The sequence below is a fragment of the Rousettus aegyptiacus genome, unplaced genomic scaffold (assembly GCF_014176215.1).
Source record: "Rousettus aegyptiacus isolate mRouAeg1 unplaced genomic scaffold, mRouAeg1.p scaffold_m13_p_11, whole genome shotgun sequence".
Classification (NCBI taxonomy): domain Eukaryota; kingdom Metazoa; phylum Chordata; class Mammalia; order Chiroptera; family Pteropodidae; genus Rousettus; species Rousettus aegyptiacus.
This window is the reverse complement of record NW_023416286.1, coordinates 11,066,338-11,082,326: the sequence shown is the minus strand read 5'-3', so window position 1 is coordinate 11,082,326 and position 15,989 is coordinate 11,066,338. Positions and strand designations below refer to the sequence as shown.

Below are 15,989 nucleotides of genomic sequence, written 5' to 3'. Positions count from 1 at the left end.
TAATGCTAACTGCATTCCCTATGCTATGCTCCCCATCCCCGTGACCATGCATCAGCTACTAATTTGTACTTCTTTAACCTTTTACCCCATTCTCCCAGCTGCTCAAAACCACCTCCCCGCTGTCCGTCACCGAATTGTCCACTATATTTGTGAGTCTGTTTTTGATTGATTTGTTCTTTTTATTCCTTAGATTACACATGTAAGTGCAATCATATAGTTTATTTTTCTTTATCTGACTTACATACCTTCTAGGTCCATCAAGGCAATATTTTTTTTTCCATCCCCTTCCTTTTAGTTTGTGTGTGTCTTTTAATCTGAAGTGAGTCTTTTATAGGCAACATGTAGGGGTCTTGTTTTCCTTTTCATTCAGCCACTCTATCTTTTGGTCGGAGCACTTAATTCTTTTCCATTTGATATATTTATTGATAGAAATGTAGTTGTTACCATTTTTTATTCCTGTTTTTGATATGCGTTTTTTCTTCTTAAAGAAGTCCTTCCAACATTTCCTGTAATCCTGGTTTGGTGGTGATAGATTCTTTTAGTTTATTTTTGTCTGGGAAGCTCTTTATCTGTCCTTCAACTCTAAGTGATAGCTTTGCTGGAAAAATTATTCTTGGTTGTAGATCCTGGGTGTTCATCTTGTCAAATATTTTTTGCCAAGCCCTTCTGTCCTGATTGGCCTCTCTTGAGAAATCATCTGCCAGTCTTAGGGGTGTTCCCTTGTAGGTAACTATATGCTTTTCTCTTGCTGCTTTTAATATTCTTTCTTTGTAATTAACCTTTGGCATTTTAATTATGCTATGTCTTGGTGTGGGCCTCTTTGGATCCCTGATTTTTGGAATTCTCTGAGCTTTCTGGGGTTTTATGTCCATTTCCTTCACCAGATTAGGGAAGTTTTTCATTATAATTCCTTCAAACATCTTGATTTTCTTCATTTACGCTGATCAGATGGATATTTGGGCCCTTAATAGTGTCCCATATACTCCTTAAATTATTTTTATAGTCTTAGCATCTTATCTCTTGCCATTCTGATTGCATGTCCTTGGCTTTCCCATCTTCTAGATAGGGCATTTGATCCTTTTCTTTACTCACTTCGTATGTTCTTTTGTTTATTCCATTTAACATACTTCTCATCTCAGATAATGTGTTCTTCATTTCAGACTGGTTCCCTTTGATAATTACCATTTCCATTTTTGTGTTTTTTACCTCTTTGTTGAAGTTCTCACTGAATTTACTTCCCAAAAGTTCATTGAGCATCTTTATAACCAATGTTTTGAACTCTGCATCTGTTAGATTACCTGACTCTATATTTCTGGATCTCTGTTCTGTTCGCTCATCTGGTTTCTGCTTCTTTGTCTTCCCATTTTGACTGCCTTTCAGTGTCTGTTTCTATGTATTAAACTAAGCTTCTAAGTCTCTTGGTCTTATTAGTGTGGCTTTGTGAAGTAGGTGTCCAGTGACACAGTCCTGAGAGGGGTTCAGCAGCAGGCCAAATTTAGCCCAAGCCTCTGCCTCTCTGGGGCTGCCTGTTAAGATTCAGCAAGCAATCCACAGATCCTGTGCTTATAGTTGCCTCAAAAGGCCATGCCAGAAACCGAGGCCAGCTCTCTCCAGTGTAAGTCTCAGCAAGGAGCATCTTACTCACTGAGGATACACCTGGATGTGGCTTGGGTGGGGTCCAGTTAGGGGGAGGTGAGGTTTCAGGGAATCTACTGGGTGGAGCGACCTCTGTTATCCAGTTTGATGAGATCACAGCTATGGCAGTGCTGTGTCCGGCGCACTGGGAGTGGAGAGGGCTCAACGGAACAATGGATACCACAGGCACTTCTGTACAGGGCGAGTCTCGCCTTGGCCCTCACTCCAGCCGTATCCCCCTGTAAGTCACTGGTGCTCCCTGCACGCAGCCGAATCAGCACTGGTGCTCAGAGCCAGCAGGTCCATCACAGGTAAATCTGCTCGCGGTTGCGGTCCCTTTAAGAGGCGTCTGTAACTGCCGCAGCCTCGGTCTCACTCAGCTGCTGGGGACCAGGCAGCCCCGCGGCCTCGCCCGTCCTACTTTCTGCCATTGCAGGGTGATTTCTTGGATTCCTCCCTACTTGTATGGCTTGTTCATCTCAATCCCAGGCGTTTTTCTTGCTGCTGCTCCTTGTTTCTGCCACAACTTTAATTCGGTTACCAGAGGGATGAACAGGACCTCTATCACCTATGCCATTTTTTTTTTCTCCCAGCCTCTAGAAACACATTCTTCATTTGGCTTATAGAGATTTTTAACCGTTACTTTATAATTGTTTTAGGCATAGTAATTCAGGTGCAGATATATCCGCTATGGTCCATGTCATCGTCTATTTCGTGGCCGTGTGTTGCACATGATGAATGCCTGTGATGAACGACTCTTTGAGGTCAGAGATAGCAAGGTCCTTATTTTCAAAGTAGATGCTAAGGACAAGTGCCAGCTCCATTTCCATAGCTCAGGTGTGAGCCAGCCAGAGTCATCCTCTTTGGTTGTCAGGCCTGGGGAGCTCATTTGGGTTCCAGGGGCTGATGATGGAATTAAATCTTGACTGAGCATCATTCATCATTTGAGGCTCATGTTCATCTGACTGGGCTGTATCTGTTTATCCAAGTCACCCATTTTATTGAGCACCTAACTGTGTTGGTGATTGTCTAGATACTAGAGGTAGAAGAAGAAGCTATGAAAAAGATAGACATTCAGTTTTAGATGTACTAAGTTTGAGATCTGTTAGTCATACACATAGGCAGTTGATTCGAGTCTGGAGTTCAGGAGAGCTAGCTCAGCTGAAGATATAAATTAAAAAGATGTTACCTTATAAATAATATTTAAAGCCATACAACTGGATGAGCTCACCAAGGAAATGAGTGTCATTACAGAAGAGAATTCCAAGACCCAACCTTTGTTTGGGGTGCTCCAAAATGAAGAAATCAAGGAAAAGGAAAATTGTGGCTCAGAAAACTGAGGAGAGCCTCGGCAGATGGGGAAAGTAAGCAGAGTGGGGAACCCTGGAAGCTGAGTGAAGGCGGTACCCAAGGGACAGAGTAACACCTGGCACATGCTGCTCAGGGCTAAGGTAAGGTGAGCCCTGAGAACTGAGATGGAATAAAATAACCCTGAGCTCATGAACGAACTTGACATGAACAGTTTTGGTGGAAAAGTGGAGCCAGAACCTGATATGGGGGGAGGGGGCGGTGAGGGAGCTTTAGGAAGAAATGAGACGGGGGAAATTGGAATAAGCACAGACAACTCTATTGAGAAGAAATGGGGAGGAAACTGGTGAAGGAAGTAGGATAATAAAGATGGCTTTAATCAGATGCTTGAATCTATAAACATTGAGCATTTGGTCTGTATGGACTGAATTAAAATTTAATCTGTAATGCATATGTCGATAACACATAATCTCTACTTTCCGGGAGGTTTTTATTTGCAAGTTGTCTGTTTCTACAACACAATACAAGTTATCTTGTTGTTTGTGGATTTGTTATTGTAAATATTTCCTTATACCCCAAAAGCAGTACATCTCATGATTCAGACCATGCATTCCACACCCCTCAGATTGGAATCTGAGTCCTTGTTCTTCTCCTTAGCTGTGTGAGCTGGGGAAGTTCTTTAGTCTCTCTGAGCCTTGGTTTCCTCATCTGTAAAATTGGGATGGCAGCGGTTCTTTCCTCACAGAGCTGTTGTGAGACTTAAATGAAATAATGCAGTTCAAGTGCTTAAGCTACTACGAACACCTCTATAAACTTCCCAGTAATGGTTACCTGTTATTACAGCTCTTCATTTATGTTTTGACATGAAGTAGCATAATGTAGTAGAAAGAGTATGAGATTTAAAATTGGCCGTACTCGAATTTCTGCTCCATTCCATTACTCACTACCTTATATTTTATTTTCTTGTATCTGAAGTGGAGATAATTAATAATAATAATAATAATAAAGTACTTAAGAAAAAGGATTAAATGATATATTTATAAAATCACATTGTATCTTATAAAGTGCCATACAGATACAAATATTCATTTATTTAAATTCAGATTGTCTTTTTTTTTTTTTTAGATGAGGCAACCCTTGGTTGACCTCACAGATTGAAAGGATCTTGTCAGCTTACAATCCCTTATTTTTTATTTTTTACTTTTTTATGCCTACAGCACCTGGTCTTCCTAGGTAGTCTCCTATCCAAGTACTAACCAGGCTCAACCCTGCTTAGTGTCCGAGATCAGATGGGATCAGGCTTGTTCAAGGTGGCATGGACGTAGGCAGATTGTCTTTCAAATATATTCCTTCTCTTTCATTATATTTCTGTATTTAAGAGAAGAAATCTTAATACATATTAGCAGTTTTAAATGTTCGATTTCATGGGAAGTTTGGATTCCAAAGAAAATGAAGCTGTTCAATATCATTATTTTATGGTAAAAAATTTTGAAATTAAGAATGCTTCAAAATAGTGGAATGAGAATGTGCACTCTATTACACATATATGCAATTATATAAAAATTTTCCATATGGACTGGCTCACGTGAACTAGCTTACTTGGGACCGAGCAAGTCCCTTTTATCTTTCTGCCAGAACGCACATCCCTTAGGTCTCTTTATAAAGATGGAGAAAAATGATATACAACAGCTGGTAAAAAAACAAAGACAAAGGGGAGTGAGGTCAGCCAATCATCCAAGAAACCCTCCAAGTAAGAAAAAGCTAATGGAAAAGAAATGAGGTTAGTGTGGCCTTGTTCGATATAAATCTAACCTGACCGCATACAAATCCTCTGATTGAAAACTGAAGTGACTCGAGTCACTTTTGAGCCTTTTTGGTCATACTTTAAGGATGTAGACCAGCTAGTGCAAGGGCTATTACTCTAGTTCGAAAATACTTTTCAAAAATACTTTCCTGGGCTTTGTTGCCCATAACTCTCAGAAGCACTTTATGAGATCAGTTTTGTAGCTAGCTTTATGTCCACCTCAAAAAGGAAAGACCGCTTTATCTAGGAGGTTCCATTATGGCCTTTGGGTCAGAGCTGGGACAGAAACCATGTTAGGAAGTTGTTGGATTAGAACTTTTTTTTCTCTTTCGTTCATTCGTTCGTTCGTTCGTTCTGTCTGTCTGTCTTTCCCTCCCTCCTTTCCTCCCTCCCTCCCTCTCTCTCTCTCTCTTTCTTTCTTTTGCCTTTCCAGGTACTATGCAACAAATATGAATTGTAAAGTTTAGAGCTTCTTTGGATACCTGAGGATTTTATTATTTTTAATAACAGGTCTCGTGGATCAAAATTACATCTAAACTCATGCTCTTTCACCAGGCACACTGTTGGTCCACGAGAGCCCTTTGTTGACCAGCCAGGGGCAGTATTCTGTTGAGCTCAGGTGGTAATCATAATTCATTGCTACTGCTGATGGTTAGAATGCTCAGGAGTTATTTAAAAAAAAAAAATAACACTCAGTTACAGCATTAAAAGTTCTCTGATTGTATGCAGTGCAGGTCACTATGGAACATACATAACAAGTTAAACACTATCACTTCTCAGAGAATAATAGGGAGGCAACATCCAAATAAGGGACTGCTAGACGATAATTCCAAAGCAGCATGAAAAATAAGTGTTGAGGTTGTGACACAGCCTGAGTGAATTCAAGGTCATGGCAGTAAAAATGGCTGTTTTAGGGACAGAAAGCCGAGCCTGTCTCCTGGAAAAGTACAGGTGGAGCAGGGAAGGGAGGTGCCACCAACTTGGTGGAGGTAAATGCAGAAGTCATTTCCTGTCACATTCTTAGTGCCCGAATGTCACATTATGAGCAAGCTTGTTGCTTTCGCATGGCCTAATACTTGGAGCCTTGGGGTAAAAACTGGAATGCATCTTAATAAATTAAGTCATGCATTTATTGAAGAAAAAACCATGAATAGTGGTGTAGTCTTGGTGTCTTCTTGTCCTCATTTCTTTTTCATGTTGGCAACATTATTTAGCTTAATTTAAACTCAATCTCATTTGGATTCAGGAAGAGCATTATGTTTTAAAAGAATCAGGATCTCCTGAAGCTTTTTTTCTCTCCAGTTCGATACATTCAAAATAATATTTTCCAAACATTATTTTCTGGACTCTATACTCTTCCAACAAAACTTTGTGCTTGATTTCTTTCTATATCAGTGCTCGATTCCTACAGTACCTCAGCTTTTTCTTCTGATAAATGGAAATTAATACTAAACATCTCACATGATTAAATTACTGTGATGTAATGTGAAAACAGAGTGCACTGAGGGCACTTCACACTATCCCAAAGTGTTAGTGTGTTATTAAACGTTAGACTCCATAACTTTTGTCTCCCTGCTATATTTGACTGTATTATACTACCCTAAAATGATACTATATTTTTAAATGTAAGCCACATAAAAGCTTCTTTTATATGGTTGCTATTTTGGAAACAGTAACATACATTTTATTATTTTTTCCCTTTGTCTTGGCTTGTCTTTTCATTATCCTGGAGTTTTCCATGCATTCAAACTAGCTGAATGTGTTTTGCAAGACATGCATTTCATAGCATCCATCACTCAAGCTCTTGGAAAGAGGATCTGAAGTGGTCTGTTTTGAAACTAGTGAAGTGAATTATGGCTTTTCCACTGCATCTTTTAAAGAGCACTCCAGAAGATTATTTTGGGGAACACATTTAATTTGAGCTATTGTGTCTTAGACTGTCTCATGAGAATTTTTTTAAAGCTTTCTTTGTTAATCAAGTTAAGCAGTTATTAAGTATTGGAGATTTCTTTGTAAAAGAATTATGAAATGTTGTATAAAAGAATATTTTGTACCAAGATTGAGGCAAAAAGAAAGCTTAAGAATAAAGAGAAAACTAAGTATTTACTTTTTGGCCTGTAAAAAATGTATTGCACAAACTTTACATAGATTCATTCAAAGCTAAGTTTAAGATTTATTTAAAGAGGCTTATATTCACTGAATACTAAGCAGTTCTTTTTATTGTGGCTTTGTTTAAAGGGTTTAGGATTGATTTTCATGGCTTCTTATTTATAACTTGAGGCCAGGACAGTGCAGCCAGCCAGAGTGATGTATAGTGTCAAAAGCATTTTAACCAGATGCAGAGGAATTCATCTTCGTAGCCCAGCATGAATCTAGCCAGGTCATCTACTGCCAAAATCATAAGAACAGTATGTTTTTACAGGCCTAGTAAATCTGGCTCTGTTTTAAAAATTTTTTATAACCGTAAATTTTAAAGAGACACAATATGAAATGATGGAGTTCGAAGATGGTGTTGTGGATTTTTAAAGTGTCATCACTTTGGTCATATTTCCTAATTATTTTTTCCAGAATACTGATTTTGTTTCCACATTTTAAAAACATGAACACGTTTATCTATGTTGTAGGTAGTTCTTTTTGGCTCTCTATTGTCCAGATTGCTAACTTTTTTGTTTTTTACTTAAAGCAGATGTCCCAGAACCCCTACAAAACATCTGGCTGGAGAACAAAACTGTTCTGGTTTCACTGGGGAGAGGAAGCTCCTCCCATTTAGTACAGTGGTTTTGGAGGCGGAAGCAGAGAATGCCCCGTGTCACTTCATCTCCCAGGGGAGAGAGATAACCTTACAGAAGCAGACCAAGACCTAATGAAAAGACATTTTGGTTACACTCTGATGACCTTGAAGGAGGCAGAGCTGTGGTGTGGTACCAGGACCCACATTCTGCAAAGCTATTCAATGCCTTAATTTCTGAACCATGATGGATGGATGGATGGATGGAAGGGAGGGAGGGAAGGAGGGGGAGAGAGAGAGAGAGAGAGTGAATGAGAGAGAGAGAGAAAGAAAGAAAGGGAAAGAAAGAAAGAAAGAAAGAAAGAAAGAAAGAAAGAAAGAAAGAAAGAAAGAAAGAAAGAAAGAAAGAAAGAAAAGAAAGAAAGAAAGAGAGAAAAAGAAAGAAAAAAGAGGAAGAGATGGAGGGAAGAGAATAAAAGGAAAGAAGGAAGGGAGGGAAGAAGGAGAGGAGAGGAGAAAGAGGAAGGGGAAGGGAGGGGGAGGGGAGAGGAGAGGGGTGTTGTTAGCTCAGATTCCTTCCAAGGGGTGTATGTTCCTGCCTTATTTGGGCCATGCCAAATGATGTCATTTAGACTCATTTTGCAGCCCAGAAAAGTAGTTTTTCTCAGTGATTAACAGGCAGCTACAGCCTTGGATTCTAATATTCCAGGGCCAGTTTGGACCAGAGAGCCCTCAGGGGAAGAACTGTAACCTGGTGAGAAAGTCCTGGGTTGGCCTCAGGCCCCTCTCTTACTCAGCACATTTCTGTGGAAAGTGACTTGACCCTTTCAACCCTTCACATGTCTGGTCTGACTTGAGTATTATGTGTTTAACACATTCACGAGGTTATTTGAGGTGCAAATGACAAAACATATATTGTGACCCTTGGCAAATTGTAAAATGCTATTCAAATTAGAAGTGAAGTTGTTGTTGTGATATCTGGGACGTGCATTTTTAATTGTTATTTTTCCTGTACAAATACAGCATTTGGTATAAAGAGAGAAATTTTAAAAAACAGCTATATTGTACAATTCAACCCTTTACTATTGCTGTTAGCACTTTGATATATTCATATATAAATAATTAAGAATGTATATAGATTTCCTTCTATATGTTCAATTTGATATTCTTTGTTCCTTTTCCATATGTAATAGCATAACTATTTTTCCATTTGACAATGCAATTTCAGTGGTTATTGAATTGTTGGCAGTTTAAATTCTGCAAACATTTATTTATTTATTTATTTATGCATGCATGCATGCATGCATGCGAGGCAACCCTTAGTTGACCTCATAGATTGCAAGGACCTCGTCAGTTTACAATCTCTTATTTTTTAAATTTGTTGTGCCTACAGCACCTGGTCTTCCTAGGTGGTCTCCCATCCAAGTACTAACCAGGCCCAAACCTGCTTAGCTTCTGAGATCAGACAAGGTCTGGCTTGTTCAGGGTAGCATGGCCTTAGACCTAAATTTTGTGAAAATTTAAAGAGTTATGTCAAATTATTCAGGTGAACCTTATTGTCTTGTCTTACAGATAGGTTTGTAGAGGGATTTTGAGTCTCAACAGAAGTCAGTGAAAAGTTGTTTTCTGAACCATTCTTGCATTGCTGTTTTCCTTTTACATAGAAAAAAAAAATCCCAAATTGCAGGTCGCAGGAATGCCAGCAAACACTTACTGAGTGTTTGTTTATTCTGTGCCCAGCACAGGTTTAACAGGCAATGCTAACACAACACCCTGAGTGCTGTTACAACACAAATACGCTGTCGAATTTTATGGGTGATAAATGGAGACACTCAGGTTAAGTAACTTAGTCACATCACAGAGTAAGCGAGTGGTGGAGCTGGGCTTTAAACGTAGGTATCTCTCTGGGGGGTACATGACACAGCTGAGAAACCAGCCATTAGCCTGTCATGATCTGCATACTTTGTTTGCCTATGACATATTTACGATCTGTGTGAAGTTGACAATTCCAGAGGAAGAATTTTTTACAGAAGAGTGAGTGTTTGGAAAACGTTTCAGGCATTATTGAGGCATCTGGACAAATCATTAGCATCATTGCCTTATCTTATCAATCACGTTACAGAGAAGGTCATGAACTCAAAGAGGCAGCATTGCAGTCCTGTTTCTCCTTGAGAATAAACTTCTGATGATCGGAGAAAAGAACCATTATTATAGAATATAGATGAAGATTTTACACAGAATTTGCATGTTTCATTACTTTCATTTTTTTTCATACAATAGTCCCTGTTCTTGTAAAGAGTAAAGATGAAGTTACCCCTTTCCATCTCTGTTTCCTACCTTCTTACAAGCTGAATTCAATGGACCTTTGTCTTATCTGCAGTTAAGTGGTGTTAGTGCTGAGCAAGAGAAAATTTAAAATGAACAGTTTGCTATGCATGTTTCTTTCTGGCCACTCGCTCTACTGCAATGTACTCAATGATGCTTAAATCTTTGTGAGATTTTGGATTAGTGGATGCCTATTTGTTAAATCCAGTGAATGTCTGCAGTTGGTCTTGTTCATAGCAGGGACATGCATGGACAGTAGTCATCGAATCCTCGGTGACATTTCCCAGTGTCCTCCTTTTTTTTTTTTTATGTGAGAGTTGTTTAGGGCACCTTTTCATTTTACTTGATTTTTACAGATTAGCTATAGCTGTCGAAGTGCCAAAACCTACCCTGCAAATCATGCTTAAAAATGTAATAATCTGTTCAGTAGATTTACGAAACACTTCATGGAAATGTCTTCTAACATATTCAGCCCATCATTTTATTTATTTATGCAATAAATATTTACTGCCTCTATTTCATGTGCCAAGCTGAGAGCTAGGAACTGGGCATATGTTAGTGAGTAAGCTTGTAATTTGAAAGTCTTTTAAAATGGTCTAATTCCTAGCTAGAGGCTCTGAAAAATGTACTAGACATTATTGTCCAGTAAGTGAACAGCTCTATTTTTTTTTTCAAACGGGGTACCAATAACCCTTCCTCTTAAGGTGAAAAGAAACAGATTTCTCTATACTGTGTTATTCCCTATTTTTTATCTGGCAAGGGGTGGCTCGGGCAGGCATAGTGACTTCTGAAACTCTGAGCTCACCCAGGCTCTTCTGAGGCCTCCTTAGCTCTTTCCCCATTAATCGATGTCACGCCTTCTCTAAAAACAGAGTTTCGCAGTGACGAAGTTGAGGGGAAGCAGAGTAACTGCATACTTTTCTCTTCCATGCATTTTGAAAATGGTTAGAGTCCTAATTGAAGCCGTGAAGGGCACCTCTTCATTAGGCAGAGAAGTCATGTGGAGAGAAGACGATCCAGAACCCCCTCTGGTTCCTCCTTTCTTGTCTACCCCTTGGAACGTCCTTGGGATATCTTTGGTCATTGAACTTGAAAAGGTGTCATCTGTAACCTTCCAGGGCATCTAGAATTCAAATCCAAAGGCACTTTACTGTATCTTAGTGACACTGGAGGACCGTTTGGTTAAAAGTTAATAATTTTTATCATTAGCTTAGATGATGGAAATAATGATCGATATCAAAATCATTTTGTTGCCACGTGAACATGGTGCTGCACTGGCTAGAGGCAAGTCAAATTTAACAAACATGGGTCCTGTTCTCGTGAGGCCACTGGCAGCATTGTTACAAACAGCCAGCCAAAGGACATCAGATGCAGCCATCAGCAAACAACTCCATGAAGACCTTGCATTATTTGTGGTCATCTGAGGAAATACGCTCATTAAGTTTGCAGATGACAGTTGGGTCAGAGTTATTAACCTTTCAACATAAAGAAATGTTGAGATGGCCTGAACATATAATGAAATTAGAATATGAAATTCAAACGATAGTTTGTATCTTCAATATTTATTTAAAGTAGAATAAGTCTAGCCTCAAAGAAGTTTCCATACTGACTTTTATCTGTGGTCAGTTCTCTGTTGCTTTTTGATCTGCACCATTAACGTTTGCATTTGCCATTAATTGCTATCAACACCATCATCCCCACAGTTATTATTTGGGTGTCTTTGTATGTCAGGCAGGCACTTCACGTAATTATCTCTAATTCTCACAGAAGTTCTGCTGCAGGGTGTTATCATTTCCTTTTCCAGAATCAACCAACAGGGTTAACTTTTAAAGGGGCTTATTAAATAATAGTTGAGATTCAGACTGGAAAGAGACCTATGCCCTTGTCACTCCAGCACGAATGGGCCTCCCTCATGCCTCCCTGTATCATTCTCGCCTGGTTTAGTGTTCACTTTTGAACCCTGGCTGCCCCTCTAGTTTAGAGATGATTCATTTAATCAGTCATTTAGTAGCAAGTGATTTGTCTGGCGTAGTTCCCAGCATTGGCAATGGAGCACCAACCAAAATGGGACGTCCCTGACCCCAAATGGTTATGCGCCTTCCACCAGATACCGCGCCACATGCAGTTAGCCACAGCAAGGCTTGGGCATGGGCATGATTTAGGGTTGTCTGGACCTTTCCACATTGACAGTTGATGAGCGGAGTTCAGAAACAGCTCCACAGTCCCTGGGCCTGTCAGAATTAAGTTCAGTTGTTTCTTAAACATCAAAGCCACTATATAAATAAATGTGGGTGAAAGAACCAGGGTGTTCCGAGACAAAGATGACATTTTAAAACGATGGGGAGCTCAACTGAAGTGTGAATCACAACCAAGGCTCCAGCAGAATTGTACCTGACAGAAGAATTCCAAACTTAGGCAGGATTCTCAGAGGGTTGCTTAATAGATGACAAGTCTGAAAAATGGGACATTTGGGCTTCCAGCACGTTGTGGTGACTTAAGTGGTATTTTATGAAAGATGACACATTGATGGTGGATATTGAAATTTACTGTGGTATGATTTAGTGCCAGAAAATCTCTGGCTGCCACTTAGTTTTGAGTAGATGCAGGTAACTGTGTGCGATGCTTGCTTGTTTATAATATTGATGCGTTGGGCTCTCTGTCAAACACTAAATCAAGCCAAACTACATTTACACATCATCCCTCCACTTTTGTGTTGCAGTATTTAAACTAGGATCCATTTCTACCAGTCTTTCCAGAAATAACATTATCCTTATTTAGTGCCCTATGGACTGGTATGCCCCCCTTTTTTGTGAGTCATTCTATAGGTGCAAGGAGAGATGGTAATTCGAAAAAAATCCAAGTAGTAATTTGTGGAGAACCGAGATTTTAAAATGTTCTGGTTATAGTGTTAGTGTTCTCTCAGGCATGAGAAATGAATCCATGTGTGTGGTGTGAACAATTGCCTGTCTAATTTTTTAACTTCAGAAAAGAGAGTAAGTATTTGTCTTTTGGTCCCTCTTTACTTTTTATAACAAAAAGACATATGTAATGGGGTACTTTAAAAAAAAATGCTCACAGGCTTATTTCAAGATTGGCTCATGCAACTGGCCATTGATGAGAAGAAATTTCAGTTCTCATTTTAAGAAAGTCAGGGCAGACTAGTTAGTTCTCCATTGTTCTGAATTTGCTGTTGCTGTGTGCTGGTGACCTCAGCTTTAAGAATTCCATCGAGCGGTGTGGCCACCCTTCCCTTCCGTCAACACCACTGCCATTGCCAGCCCCACATGCTTTCCCAAGGTCTTCTGAAAGATTTCTTATCAGAAATCTTGATTGTGTTATGATCAGTCCCACATGCTTCCTCTCCCCTGCAGCCTTGTATAGTTTTACACAAGTCATTCATCACAACTGACATAATTATTGCCTCCTTATCTAGCCTATGGACCATTTCTGCTAGTCCCTAGAGCCTGCATCCTGGTGTTTGGGGGGGCCCAGAAACATGCCTCTTACTACCAGTATTTTTGGTTGTCTGAGTTGCAGTCATAGTTGATGGGCATCTTATCCTTATCAGTTTATGTTACTAATTTTGGGGGAGAAATGTTTGTGGCAATCTAGTTTTTAAACATATCTTTCTTATTATCACATGTTTAACTGTTTGTTGGGTATTGTGTTGCTCCATGCACTTTCTGAGTACAAACTTAAGTATAAGGTAGATAGATTATTAGAAATCTGTGCCAATCAACTCTCACTCTCTCTCCTACACATACACCTATAGTAGCATGTAATTCAAAATTAATGATTACAAATTTACCAGCCAAGTAAAATACGGAGTGTCCATGTTTGAAGAACATTTAGAAGTCTCTATTTGCATAGTCAAGGAGGGCTCAATGATGAACTATTCTCATCACGAGGCTGATAGAACATGAAAGTGTATTTTTTGGTCATTATACCACTAAAAGTGGTGAGTTGGTATTTAAAAGGCAGACAATCAACTGTGGAGCAATGACAGAGAAGCTAGCACAGACTGAATGGTAAACAGGCAAACGAATCGTTGCTTAATCACCAGACACATATTAATGTGCTTATACTGCATACGACTTGAATACTGATATTTTATCTTTAGAGAGAATTTAAAAAATTTTAAGCCATCTTTATTTTGGAAAATATTATGTAGTAATTGCAGGGTACTTCTTCAGGCTGTGGGCTGTTCCGACATCCACAGGGAAGGGAAGGGAATACCGGGGCTGGAACAATAGAAGCAAGAGAGTTTCTTCCCTATTCCCACTACGTGCTGCCCACCTATTCAACCACTGGCTTGGGGAGCGGAGTTAGGGATTATGGTGGTGAACCCACCAGAACCTCCCTTAGTTCTTCCTCTCCTCCTCTGTTGTTCAAGCTTTGTATATTCTAGAATAAATTCCTAAAATAAAGATGAGTGGAGATCTTCAGATTTCTTTCCCCTGTAGCTGGAGAAAATGGTTTCCTTAAGGCGCCAAGACCTTGATTTAATTTCCAGGCCCGCTGTGATGATTTCAGACTACTGGCTTATCAACTACTTTCGGCTCCTTGGGAAAAAGGTGTTATTTAAATGCCAACTTTCTAACATTAAGAGTTCTCTGTGCAGCAGTAAAGCGTGTGTTTGTGTTCTGCGTGAAGGGGGAGTAGGTGAGAAAGTGGGGTGGTGCCAGAGGGAATTGGGGGAGAGAGGGTTTCCAGTTTTCATCTTCATCTGACTTAAAGGATATTTCTATCTGAATAACTCCAAGCATACAATGGTGTCATGCTAGGGTGTAGCCCCTAATTTTATTTGGTTTCTCATCAGCAAATAAAATGGTATGGCCATACCACCATGATTGATTGAGTTTAATGAAGGTTTTTTTTTTTTTTTTTTTTTTTTTCAAAACACATCTTATTTGGAGAGGTTATTCCAATAATTCTAAATCCACAGGGTGATCTTTATATAAAAGTAGAATTTGGGGAGTGGAAATTTTTTTAGAAAGTAATGGAATCAATCAAATATTGCCATTATTGTCATGGATCCTAACTGAGACATCTAGATTTCCTAATCTTTAACAACCTATTCCTGAGAAAAAAAAGGAAGAATAGACCTCATTTCTTATCTGCTCAGGAAGTTCCAGCCCTATATTTTTGATTGACTGAATTAAGCGTTGGCCTGGAGGTCACATTCAACAGAAGCAAAATCAAATTCTCCATCGAGTTCTCTCAGTGGCCTTCCCTTTCAATGGGGCCCTTACTCCTCTAAGCCTCAAGTCTTTGAAATAATTCTTACTTCTTCTTTTTCCACACAAGTACCAGACTCCTGGTCTAATTTTATACTTTCCTTAAGTCTCTGCTGGCTGCCGTATCCCCATTTTGGCACTTCGCGTACCTGTGGACTTCTAGTATCCTCGCCTTGTTCTCAGCCCGTGTCTAGAATTGCTTCACCATTCCTCAAAAATGCTTCACTCCAGACTACTTTCAGATGTTAGTTTTGCATTTCTTAATTTGCCTTCTGATTATGTCCTTCTCTCAGCCTCAAGTCTTGATACTGCTTTTGGCACCAATCTCTGGTTTTCATCCCCTACTAAAATTCCTTCTTGTTCCTCACACAGCTGTGCCCCAGGTTACTCTGGGGAAAGTTCCCTTTCCCAGTCCTCCAGGCTCCCAGAGCCCTGTCCTGGCTCAGGCACTTGTGGTCAGTATTATAATGAGTTTGGCCCTGTCCACTGCACAGGAACTGGACTCTTCTCCCCACCACAGAGATGCCCCAGTTATGTGTGCTTGTCTGCTCTTCTTTAAAAATCCCATCTGCTCCATTGAGTTTCTTAGTATTACCAGCACACAGGTTTCCTCTCTATTCTGAATGCTTTCTAGAGTGGTTATGAACCATCCTATTCTCTTGATATTTATTGCTATTATTTCAGATACATCTAGGAACAAGGATCAAATAAAGTGGTTGTTTATATACAGCTTGTCTTAAATCCCCCAAATCTATAAGCATCTGGATGGCAAAAGCTGTGTTATGCATCTTCATGTTCTATATAGCCTTTATCACAGGGCTGTACACTTAACAGACATCTTTGTGACTGGCTAAATCTCTGAACTCTTCTCAAAGTCCAGTGGTCATAGGAAAAAAGATAAGGTCAGCCTGAACACAGAGCTTTCAAATCTCTCTTTCCCTCATGCTTTATT

General features: G+C 39.6%; 1 protein-coding gene and 2 pseudogenes across 5 annotated transcripts in view; 1 reads left to right on the top strand and 2 right to left on the bottom strand.

Moving 5' to 3' along the window:
• The window catches only part of DCLK1 (doublecortin like kinase 1), a 305,559-nt gene that overhangs the window by 57,586 nt on the left and 231,984 nt on the right, over window positions 1-15,989 (top strand). The window lies entirely within an intron of this gene.
• On the bottom strand, window positions 4,152-4,270 carry LOC118609424 (annotated as a pseudogene).
• LOC118609678 lies at window positions 8,860-8,978 on the bottom strand (annotated as a pseudogene).